The sequence below is a fragment of the Dama dama genome, chromosome 23 (assembly GCF_033118175.1).
Source record: "Dama dama isolate Ldn47 chromosome 23, ASM3311817v1, whole genome shotgun sequence".
NCBI lineage: Eukaryota > Metazoa > Chordata > Mammalia > Artiodactyla > Cervidae > Dama > Dama dama.
The window spans coordinates 74,956,049-74,968,878 of NC_083703.1; positions in this window are offsets into that span (position 1 = coordinate 74,956,049).

Here is a 12,830-nt window from a genome sequence, read left to right on the forward strand (position 1 = left end):
ATGGTCATAGACGGGTCAAGACCAAAGGATGGATGTAGAGACAAAAATCCCCCAAAGGACTATAGAATAGGGGCAATTAAGGGGGGCAGAGTGGACACTGATGGACAAGTGTAGGGGTACTAAGGAGGGAGAGAGGGCCGAGGTGGTTAGGGAAGAGCCTGTGGGTTCCAAGGCAATCGTGATGCTGATGTCAAGCAGTGGCGCTGCCTAGCGGGAAAGGAAGAGGATAAGACCCTGAACCTCGCAGGAGGGGCTCCATAAGAGGGCTGGCTGCAGGTAAAACCCTCAAATGTGCCGCTGCCCGTGCTGGGCTGGGGGGCACCTTGGCCAGATCCAGGGACCCGGAGAAAGCTGGAACCAGACCTAGAGAGCAGAGCTGGTTTGCGCAACCTTAGGAGGCGGCGAAGGGGTGGTAGAGAAGACAAGAGGGTTCCCGGGAGCGCGAACGTGGGAAGCCTCCAGCGGCTTTGAACGGCAGCTTCTCTGCCCGCCACCAGGGGGTGCCCCTGCAGTTCGGGGAGACCCCGAGGGGCTCCGGATTAGCTCTCCCGCTGCAGCCCCGCCTGTTGGTCTCCTGCCGCGCCGGGGCTGGGGCAGGGGCCTGACAGCGCCCTGGAAGACGGAGAGGCGAGGTCAAGTCTGGAGGTCCTAGTAAGACAGGTTCCCGAGGGTGCCCTCCGCGGGCCGCCCAGCACCCAGCGCGCCCGTACAAACCGCAACACCCCCACCAGCGCCCGGGACCCCTAGGGTCAGCCCCAGGCGGCGCTCCCTTTGGACGTGAGGCCATTGGCCCTGTCCTTCTTCCGTTGAAGGGACATTATTGCCGGAGCCGGATGCTTGGGAAGAGGGCAGCGCTGCCCAGCCCGCCGCCCCGCTCGACGGCCCCAGGGTAGCGGGGTCGCGCCGGTGGGCCCCGCGGGGGCGGGGCGGGGGGCCCTCGCGGGCCAGCTCTCCCCCTCCCCCCGAGGTGGCCGCAGCCGCGCGTGTCGCCGCGGCTTGAGTCAGCCTCCGGGTGCCCCCGGACGCGGCACGACCTCGCGCGCGCACACACACATACACACACACACACACACACACACACACACCCCCGCGCACACGCTCACGCCGTGCGGTATTTCCCGGCTCGGACCCCGCCTCTGGGAGGGGCCCGGGAGTCGAAACCCCAGAGCAGGGGGTGGCGGTGCGGGGCGGGTGGGGGGCGGTGCGCGCCGGGAACGCCGGGGTCCCGGCCCCCTGCGCTGAGGCTGTGTGCGCCCTCCCCAGCCCCCTTTCGGCGCGCGGGCTCGGCCCCGGGCGCTGCCACCCGGCGACCCGCGGGGGTCCCGGCGGCTCCGCGGCGCGCGGCAGGCGGGGTTGGAGGGGGCTGGGTGGGCGAGCGGGTGGGGGCCGCGGGCTCCGGGCAGAGAGGCGGCGGCTCGGCTCCGCGCCGGGGAAAGTTTGGACGTGGGAAACTCCCTCCCCGCCCGCCCCGCCGAGAGGAGGGGGCACGCGGGGGCCGGGCGCGGGCACCCGGGCTCCCCCTGCGGCGGGAGGCTCGCGCGCCCCCCCCCACCCCGCCCCGCGCCGCCTGCCGGGCCACTCCCGCCGGCCAGGGGGGGCTCCCTCCCGGCCGGGCAAGCCTCCCTTCGGCGGCGATCCGGCCACCCCTCACGCGGCACCCCGCGCTCTTACCTCGGGGAGCGGCCCGGGGCTCCCCCAGTCCTGCCGCCTCGGGACGCTGCGTGGGGCGGGAGCCCCGGCGCGGGCGGGCGGGCGAGTCCGGAGCCCGGCGGCCGCCCCGGAGGAGCCGGAGGGAGAGCGGGCGCGAGAGGGGGAGCCGCGGCGGCGTGTGCGCGCGTGTGTGTGAGCGAGAGAGCGAGGGAGAGCGAGGGAGTGAGCGAGCGGGAGCGAGGAAGTGTGCGTGTCTGACTGGGGGGGAAGTGTGCAAGGGACGGATCCCTTCCTTCCTCCCGCAGCCTCTGGTGGAGACTCGGAGAATGCAGCGCCCGCCGGGCAGGAGCGCCTCGCCGCGCCTCGCCGCAGGCGGCCGCCGGGCCGGACCCCGAAGCCGGGGAGCCCCGGCCCCTGTCCCCGGATCGCGCCCCTCCCCCGCCGCCGGGGGCCGGCCTCTCAGTCCCACCCTCGGCCGCGTCCCAGGAACCCCCGGGGGGCGGCGCCCCTCCTGCTTCCAACCGCAGATGTACGCGAAGGGAGCGCCCCCCGGAGGGGCGCCGTCGCCCTCCCCGTTTGGCAGCTTTCCCCGGAGACCCCGAGTCTGAGATCTGACCCTTCACCACTTGACTTTACCGCGTCCAGGGTTCCACGTTTTCTTCGCACTACGAGGGGAGCCCGGCTTCGGTGGGGGGGGCGCAGGAGAAGGTGGGGGTTAGGTTTCTCCAGCGGCCGCCCCTGGCTGGCTGCCCAGAAAGCACCTCCCAGCCCCCCGCCCCTGCACTGACCCTCTGGCTTCAGAAATAATCGCGGCCTGTTGAGGTAGGCAGAGGCCAGGGACCAGTCTCTAGGGAGGTGCGAGGTCAGGTATCCCGGGAGCTTCTCCCCGGGTTGGGGTGGGGTGATGCTGGACAGGGTAGGTAGGCAAGCATCCCTGTCCTCAACTTAGCGCCACTTTGGCCCCCAGAGCCTCCCAGTAAAATACCCGCCTCCATGTCCGGGTGCATTTTCCAAGCTCTTTAAAATCCAGCTAGTCCAAAGCCTGAGGTCTTTCTGCCTGGCCCGGTTTCTTTCTCCTCGCTGCATGGCTCTCTTTAGTCCCATCTCTCTAGGATGAGGCCTAATGGAGGAGACCCCTGGCCCCTAGTTCTCAGTATGAGGTTGTTGATGGTGGGTTAGGATCTCTGAGTTCCATAGATCCTTTTCTTCCTTGGGTTGGGTATCCCCTTAGAAGCCTCCCCCCAGAGGGCTGCTGAATAGGGAGTGAAGGATGGCAGAAGACAGGACCCCCATTTCTACCTCTATCCTGCCATGCTGTCACTGACCAGACCCATAATGATGTATGAAGTTCAAGGCCAAGAGGAGCAGGGCACCTGAGGGCCCCTGGACTCTTGGGGGTCCTCAGGGACCCAGGCTCTACCTCAGCACACACCCCCCACTTCTTCCTTTGCCTCCTTCCCTAATTTCCATCTGTCCCCATATCCTGGTCCTTCTCTCCTTCTGGGTGGTTGGAATCATCTCTCCCTATGGCTGCCCCTCTGGCCCCTCCCACTAAACTCCATCACTCTTTTATTTATTTTGAGATTTATTCTCCATCTCACCAGCCTGTTCCTTCCCCTAAGTCCTTCTCTCAGTTTATTCCCCTTCATTGATCTCTCCCAGCCCTGCCTCTCACCCGCTCCTCTCTCCTCTCTCTCTCCTCCCCTCTCCCCCCATTCTTAGCCTCCACTCTTTCATGCTTTCAGAGACCAGAGGCCAACCCTTCCAGAGGCATCAGCACGCGTTCTGTTCTCTCCCTTCCCTCCTACTCACTCTGGCTATCTGCTCTCACTGCCCCCCTCTCTCTTTCAGTCCCTCCAGGCCTTGCAGTGTTGTGTTCATCTCATGAGTCATATCTGTTTAATTGTCCACAGGTAGTTCTGGCCCTGGGACACTGTTGCTGGCACCTGCATCCACCCAGTAGGTGCTCCATAAATGTTCATTGAAGGGACTCCCTCTCGCATCTTTCTTTTGATCTCTTATCTCCCTGTGACTCTTGTTAGATCTGTGTCTCCTCTTCTGAGGACTCTTCAGACTCCCTTTCCCTATTTCTAATTCTTCCAACACACCTCCTGGGAACATCCACTCCGGGCCCAGCACTGCACTAGGCAGTGAGCACACGCTGAGATCACCCTCGGCCATGATGGAGCACTGGCTGTGTGCCATGATTTTCCTCTGAAGTCCTCCCAACAATCAGATGCTAACTAGTATGAGCCCCCATTGTACACCTGGGGAAACCGAGGCACAGAGGGCTGAAGTGTCAAGATCACACAGCCGGCAGCTTGTGAGGTCAGGTTGGTGCTTGACCCTTGGTTCTGATGTTGCCCTCTGGTCCTGGAGAAGGGGAGCCGTGTGACAGGGGTAACGAGAGGCTGTGACAGAGGACTCACGGAGGGGACCTGGGCTGAGAGCCGGCTGTGTGGTGTCGGACAAGCCACTTCCTCAGGGTCCTTGTGCAGATGAAATGACGTGATAATAACGAGAGTTAGCTTTTAGCAGGCACGTGTCCTGTGTCAGGCCCCGGTGCTAATTGCTTTACATAGATCGTTTCATTTGATTCTCATAAGTGTATCTAACTAACATATACACTTAGAGATGTAGAAACTGAGGCCCTGAGAAACTTGGCCCAGGTCACACTAGTAGTTTGTGGCAGAGCTGGGATTCAAACCGTACCAGAGCCTGAGTACTGAACTGGTGTGCCATACCTCTCCAGGCAAGCAAGGTGCCTCATGCATCGTAGGTCCTCAGTCAGAGGTCCAAACCTGTGCGGGATTACCTCAGAGCCTGGTGAGTGTACAAATAATGGAGATACGCTCTGCCAGGCACAGATGGAATAAGGAGGGGTGGGAGAGGGTGGGGCACAGGCTAGAGCGAATCCGGAAAGAGGTTTGCAAAAGTCCTCTTTTCACTTCCATCAGGTGCTTCCAACACTGTCCTGAGACAGGGCGTGTTTTCCTTTGGAGCCGTCCCCTGGCCCCATGGTACTTCCCTCCCTCTAGCCCAGGGTTTCTCCACCATGGCACTATTGACATTTGGGGTCAGATCATTTTTAGTTGTGTGGGGCTGTCCTGTATCTTGTAGGATATTTAGCAGCATCCCTGGCCTCTACTCACTGGGTGCCAACACATTCCCCCATCCCCACCCTCTGTGTGACAACCAAAAATGTGTCCAGGCATTGCCAACCATCTCCTGAGAAACAGAATCGCCTCCCCTCCTCGACAGGGAACCACTGCTCCAGCCTGGGCGCCTGAATGTCAGGGTCTGCTCAAGAGTTTGCACAGGCATCAAGGAAGCAGGCAGGCTGCCCTCAGCTCCAGGCTCTGCCTTCCTCCCTGGCCCTCCTTTTCTGTATTTCTTTACTCAGCGGCCAGAACTCATAGGGCCTCACGTCTCTGTACTCACCCGCAGGCCTTCTCTCCCTTTCTGCCTCCTTGTTCAATTCTCTCTGTTGCCTTCTCACCCACTGTCCGATTGTCCCCCCCTGCCCAGTCCCCCTCTGCCTTCTGTCCATCGGTGTTTCTGGTCTCCCTGGTCTCCCTGACTCTTTCTCTCTTAGTGTCTGTCCCCTTATTTATCTCTTTCTAGCTGTCCTTGTATTCTTCTCTCTGGCTGTTTCCTCTCTCTCTCTCTCTCTCCCCCTAGCTGTGTCTCTGTGTCTGTCTTTCTCTGTCCACTTTCTACTCCGTCTGTCCACCCTCGCTCATTCATTCTGTCTGCCACCTCTTTGTCTCTTTCTCTCTGTGTCCCTCAGTCTCCCTCTGCCTTCCCTCCACCCCCGCCTTATTGTGCCTCTCTGTCCCCATCTTCCTCCTCCCATGGTCTTCCCTCCTCTCCCGCTCTCAGTGCCTCCCTTTCCCCTTTCTACCCTCCTCTCCCCTTCCTTCCTTCTTTCCTTCTCATCCTCTCCTTCCTTCCTTCCTCCCTTCCTTCCCCCTTTCCCCCCTCTCATCCTCCGTCCTCCCTTTATTTTCCCCCTCCTCCCCTCTCCTCCCCCTCCTCCCGTTTTGTCTGTAGGAGCTGGAAGTTAAAAGCTTTTCCGAACTTGCTCTCCAGTCGCTGTTCCCGGCGCCTTTCATCTCCGCAGCACATTTGTAAAACTGCGCAGACTGAAGGGCCGTGACATGAACAACCAGAGAAATGTCAGCGCGGGGACTGGGGCCGCCAGCGCGCCGGGGGGCGTCGCGGGGGTAGTCAGGAAGCACCCCAGCCCCTCCCAGGAAGGGACCTGGGGCCCGGACGAGGATGTAAGGCCCCCCACGAGGAGCCCGCAGCACTCTGAGCCTCTGCAGACCCCCGGCTTCCTCCACCCTGGCGACCCGGAGCGCAGGGGCGGGGCGGGGCGGAGGTCGGATGGGGCGAGGCCACCGGGGAGGGACCAGGCGCGCTGCGGGGAGCCACAGGCGCCCAACGCCCCGCTGCGCACTTAAACACCACCCCGCCGTGTTCATCCTGGGGCCAGACTGTCTAGGTTCAAAACCCATCACCCCACTTACCTGCAGTGTCATCCTCAGTAAGTGACTTCATCTCTCCACGTCTCCGTTGCCTCATAGGTAAAACAGGCACGGTGCTAACAGTGCCTACGTCAGGGACTGGGCGAATGAGCGAATCCATGTCAACACTTAGAATAAATGTTTGCTGTAATTAATAAAGAGAACAACAACCTGGAAAGGGAGGGTTATCAGCCCCATGCTCCAGATGGGGAAGGTTTAGAGGGGGGAAAGCAATGAGCCCGAGACTCAAAGCAAATCAAGGACAGAAAAGGAGTTAAAGCCAGGCTCCTTCCTCCTCTCTCCCCCTTTCTCCTCAAGGGAGGGAGTGCAGGGATGGAAAACAAGCTCCAGGAGTTAAAAAACTGAGTCTGTTTTGTGGACTGCTGAATCCTGTGGATACTGCCTAGTAGATGCTCAATAAATATTGGTTGAACGAATGAGTGAAAGAAGAGAGGAAGGAAAATGGCTGAAAAGCTAGAACATGGAAAGCCTGCTCTGTTTGAGGATGTGGGTGGGTTGGTTGATGTGGAAGAAGGAGCTAGTGCCCGGGGAACTTCTGGGCAAGAGGAGCTTGTGCAGGTTTCGGGTGGCCACTGGGATCCAGGCTGCGGCAGCACCATGGACAGCAGACACACCCCCAGGCCCTGTGAGGCGCGCTCTCCCTTCATCTCTGCTTGCATCCCAGTCCCCGACCCAGCCCTTGGACCCTCAGGCTGGGACTAGACTCCAGCCTTCTGCCTCCCCCCACCCCCCCACACATTCTGTCCCTTTTCTTCTCTTTGGATCCACATCCAAGCAGCCCACCGCCTCTCCCTTCTTCCCCTCCCTTCCCTTCAGCCTGACACAGCGTCTGTAGCCCTGAGGTCCCACACTGCAGGTGGCTGCCTGGAGATGGGGAGAGGGTTCCCCTGGGCTTTCCTAAAAGGCCCTAAAGACACAGCGAGAGCAGAACAGCGCCAGCAGAGCACCTGGACCATCCCTCCCGGACCCCTTCCCTGGGGTGGGAGAGTGAGACAGCCCTGCCATACACCAACCCCCCCCCCCCCAACACTTCAAACACTCCACTCTCCCTGAATTATTCACCTGCCTCTCCCCAGGCTGCTGCAGGGCGCCCAGCCCAGGTGCTGAGGAAAAAAGCAGGAGGGCCCATTAAATTTAAACACCGCTGAGGATTGTCAGATGTGAGGTTCTATTCCTGGCCTGGAGGACAGCAGCCAGCGGGAGGAGGGGAGAAGAATCAGCAGGGGGCTGGGGGGAGAGACCCACCATGGGGTGACTTGCTCAGCTCCTGTAGCCATTGGAGAGGCTGGGTTTTCCCTCCCTGGAGGCCCTCAGTCACAAGGAAGTGGCCCTTGCTAAACCACCTCACTTGCCTGGCTCTGATGAGGCAGGAGGACCCATCTAAAAATAGCTTCTCTGCAGTGGCCTGGAAGTCCACCATCACTGCTCCAGCATCAGCACCTCTCCAGCTCTATCTCTTGCAGCTTCCTTCTCATCCCATACATCCTGGAAATGCCAAATACTTTTAGTGTATATATATATATATGTATATATATATATATATATATTTTTTTTTAATTGCACTCTGAGCTTTTATAAAGCCACTCCTGCCCGCTTTGGATATTTCTGTCTTCTTTTGTCTCTTTGGAAAACTCCTACTGAGCCTTCAAAACCCAGCTGCAGTGCCACCACACCAGATGTCACGGAGCTCACCCACCTCTGCCCTCCATTGGACCTGGAATACACATCCCCTGTATCTTCCCCCTTGGTGCCCCACATGGATTTCCCTGACTGTCAGGCTGAGGAGGCCATCATGAATCATGGTCCACTAAGAAAGAGCAGAGAAAGAGAAAACAAAGAAACAGCAGAGAGGGAGCTAGTCACCGCAGGAAGTCTGCGATCTCCCAGTCCTGGCTCTGGCCCCGATTCCCTGTGTGTTTTGGGACAAATCCCTGGCTCTCTCTCTTTTTTCCTTTGTCTGTGCTGGGTCTCCGTTGCTGTGTGGGCTTCCTCTAGCTGCAGCGAGCGGAGGCTAATCTCTGGCTGTGGTGTGCTGGTTTCTCATAGTGGGGGCTTCTCTGGTTGCAGTGAGCAGGCTCAGTAGCTGTGTTGCTCTGGCCTACTTACCCCACAGTATGTGGGATCTTCCTGGACCAGGGATCGAACCTGCGTCCGCGGCACTGGCAGGCGGATTCTTTACCACTGGACCACCAGGGAAGTCTGAGGGTAGGGATCTTATCTGTGTCTGGGTCACCACTGCTAAATCAGTGCCTATTTCTACAGCAGATACACAGTCATTTCACTAAGTAAACAGCCGGGGCCTTGGGTAAGTCATGCTGCCTCCGTGAGTTTCCATTTCCCCACACCCAGTCTGGAAGAATTATTGTGAGGCATATATGCTAAGGGGGCCTGAGCTGCCTTAGAGGGGAGCTCAGGCCTAAGATCCTAGTCCTTGTTCCATCAATAGCCCACGGTGTCACCTCGGGCAAGCGAACCCCCATCCCCATGCCTTGGTCTTGCCAGGGCATCTGGGTGAGACGACAGGCCAGATGGAGAAATCTTTTCAGTCTTTGGGCCTCCTCTGCTCCTCCCACCCCTTCCATCTCCACCTCATTCATTCAATCAACAAGTACTGAACATCTACGATGTCCCAAGGCATGGAAGATACTGCAGTGAGCATGGGGATGCCCTTCAAGGGCTCCCATTCCAGCTGAGGAAGACAATACATGGACCAATCTGATCACATGGACCACAGCCTTGTCTAGCTCAATGAAACTATGAACCATGCCGTGTAGGGCCACCCAAGATGGACGGGTCATGGTAGAGAGTTCTGACAAAACGTGGTCCACTGGAGAAGGGAATGGCAAACCACTTCAGTGTTCTTGCCTTGAGAACCCCATGAACAATAAATGGGGTAAGTAGTAAAATACACGGTATGTTAGACAGTGCTAAGGAGCAATTTAAAGCAGGATAGGGCACCAAAAGTGTCAAAGGTGGGGTTGGGGGGGGTGGTTTCCATTTGGGGAATGGGGGTCTGGGAAATATCCCACTGCTAGATAAGATATATGAAGAAAGACAAGACACAAAGGAGGTGGCTTTTGAGGGAAAGAGCCTTCTGGGCAAGTGCAAAAGCCAGGAGCAGAGGCTGGCTGGGTGTGTTTGAGGAAGAGCCGGGGGCACGTGTGTCTGAAGCCCATCAAGCCAGGTGATGGAAGCTTGTCTTCCCCAGTGATGGAAGAACAGAGGATAATGATGGGTGATTCCCTCCCTCCCTCCATGGGGAGATGGTCCCTAAGTTTGTGGCCCAGGAGGCTGGGGGCTCCCCTCCTTCCATCCCTCTCCCTCCCTGCCTGCCTGCCTAGGTCTCTCCTGGGCTGGTGGGGAGCCCAGCCTTGCTGCAGGTACCCACGCTTCTGGATCGGTCATTTATCTCTCGGTGCCACGGGTTTCCTGGAGCCGGGCACTTCCTCCCCACTCAGCTCTGCTCCCCTGAGTGGCAGAGACAGGTGTGAGGAATTAGCTGTGGGGACTAATGCCATGACAGGAACCGGCACAAAGGAAGAGGACAGAGTGTAATGTTTATTATGTTTGAAGCAAAGCAAACACGCGGCCTATTTATGTATCTATAGAGAATTAATTGGCGAGCGGCAGCAAGAAGCAGATTATAAATTAGAATCATTTTCGCCAACTGAAACCCATTCATCTTGCTTCAGAATGGGCCTGTCACCTTCTCCTGACTAATTCCTTTTAAATTCGTTGCTTTTGCTCACCGGGTCCCCCACAGCTCTCACCTTGAGACCTGCCCAAACCCTAGGAGGTTGTGGGGGTCTGGGGGGATCAGCCTCTGTGCTTCTCGAAGGCCTGTGCTCTCTCCTCACCCCAGCCTCCTGGACCCCCACTTGCAATCCCCCCCATCCTGGGTTTGAGTCCCTAGTGCCCTGACTTTACATTGTTGTCCCATCTTCCCTGTGTCCCAGCGCCTCCCTCAGTCTGTATCCTGCTCTGCCTGATCTCCGAGAATCTGGCAGAAGGGAAACCTTAGCGGCAGCCCAGGCCAAGCAGGTGGAAGGGGACAGCCTGAGGTGGCCATGCTGGGGACCCCGAGGCCCTGGCCATTGCTTGCCTGCTTTTGATTCTGGGCTTGGAGCAGGCAGCCTCCCAGGGAATCAAAGGGAAACCACACTGCCGGGTCCCTGGCAGGCCAGGCCTCAGCTTCTCTCACCTGGAGCCCGTGGAGATGAAAGTCTAGGGTAGGTGCCCCAGGTGCCCTGACCATCACTAGTTAACCCTTCCCTGTCTCCTGCTTAAGCTGCCATCCTTCGAACTGGAGGTTGCAGCAGGGAGGCCTCTGTCAAAGCCTTTTGGATAAAGAAAAAACAGCCAGAATGCAGAAGCTTGAAGCTTCATGATAAAAGGGACATGCCCTGGACTCAGCCAGATGGATGTCTGAATTTAGGAGCACCTCCCACCTACAGGTGGCAAGGCCCCACACTTCTCTAAGCCTGGTTCCTTGACTATAAAGTGGAGATGATGATAAAATACACATAACCTGAACTGATATTCAGCGGGGCTTGTTCAAATATTGCAATGCTTCCAGACCGGTCAGTAAACAGCCAATGGACCCAATGCTCTTCCCTGCTACCACCCCAGTTCCACCTAGGATGCCTCTCCTGCCCATGATCCAGAAGGTCAGCTCCTTTGGGTAGCTCAAGGACTTGCTCCAGCATCAGTGGTGGATGTTCTGACGGATCCAGGCATGTTGTACTGGGTTGCCCTGCCTGCATCCCACAGATACCATGAGAATGAACTAAAATGATGGGAAGCCAGCACCTGGCCCCCAGAAGGTGCCCAATAGATCCTGGTTGACACGATTAATCTGGACTAGGGCTCTAGGCTTGGAATCCTGGTATCCCAGGTCTCCACTCTTTCTTCTTCCTCTCTACCTTAAAAAAAAAAAAAAAAAAAAAAGCCTTCCAGAGACTTCCCTGGTGGTCCAGTGGCTAAGAATCCACCTTCCAATGCAGGGGATGCAGGTTTCATCCCTGGTCAGGGAACTAAGATCTCAGTGCCAAGAGGAAACCAAGGTCACGTATGACAACTCCTGAGCCCGTGCCCCGAAGAAATGATCCTGTGTGCCACAGCTAAGATCAGATGCAGCCAAATAAATGTTTTTTTAAAAGCTTGCCAATATCTTCCATTCTCCACCAGGAATCCCCCACCCTTACCCCAACTGCTAGCTTCAGAGAATCTCTGTGTTCACTCCCTGTTGTTGTTGTTCAGTTGCTAAGTCGTGTCCCACTCTTTGCAACCCCATGGACTGCAGCATGCCAGGCTTCTCTGTCCTTTGCTATCTCCCAGAGATTGCTCAAACTCATGTCCATCAACTTGGTGATGTCATCCAGCCATCTCATCCTCTGTCGCCCCCTTCTCCTCCTGCCTTCAATCTCTCTTAGCATCAGGGTCTTTTCCAATGAGTCGGCTCTTTGCGTCAGGTGGCCAAAATATTGGAGCTTCAGCATCAGTCCTCCCAGTGAATATTCAGGGTTGATTTCCTTTGGGATTGACTGGTTTGATCCTCTTGTTGTCCAAAGAACTCTCAAGAGTCTTCTCCAACACCACAGTTTGAAAGCATCAATTCTTCGGTGCTCAGCCTTCTTTATGGTCCAACTCTCACATCCATACATGACTATTGGAAACATCATAGCTTTGACTAGATGTACCTTTGTTGGCAAAGTGATGTCTCTGCTTTTTGATACACTGACTCCCTTCAGACACCCTGAGCACACGCCTCCTGGGACTAGAGAGCCTTTGCCTTTGGGAATGTTGAGTTTCAGAGGCAGAATTGGGGCCCCTTGAGGGAATGACCCCAGCTTGACTGAACTGTGTGCACCTTCATCCCCCAGACCAACTGAAGCCTGGTTATCTACCAAGGGCCCATCACTGAGACCAAGGAACAGATTTGGGCCCAGTTGCCAGCAGGACTTTGAACCACAGGTAATCGTTTAGGCATTCAAAAGGGCCCTTGATCTTCTTGTCGAGGGCCTACAGAAAAGTTAGAGACGTGAAAGGAAAAAAGGAGAAAAAAGATTAGCTCCAAAACACAAAATGAAAACTGCAAAATCGAAATTAATGAGTGTTTAATTAAATGTCTACAAAACCTAGCATTGTGCCAACTCGTCGACAGCAATTCAACTCACCTCTCCCATACTCATGTGAAAGAGATGCATGAATGGGGGTGGGTATGTTTTACTGCATGTAGTGTGGAGTGGGGACCCCTCAGAGGAGGAGTGTAATGGGCCCCATCTTCATCTGCAAACTCTCTTGGGTCCCGACTCTGCTCCTTGTCACTGCGTGACCCTGGGCAAGTCACTCCCACTTTCTGGGCCTCAGTTTCTTCATCTGTCAAGTGGGGAGAACCACTCCCTGGCTCTCAGGATAGCTGTGGGGATGATGCAAACATGTTTTGGGAGGCCATGGCCATCCCTAAAGTGCTCATCTTGTGCTCCAGTAATGGGAAGGGGCTTGCCAAAGACTGGTTGGGGAGGACTTGAGCTTCAACCCCTGGGGCCCTTCTCAGGCTCTTTCTCTGACACGGGATGATGGACAAGGATGATACTCAAAATATATAACAGCTGTGAATGGACATTGGGA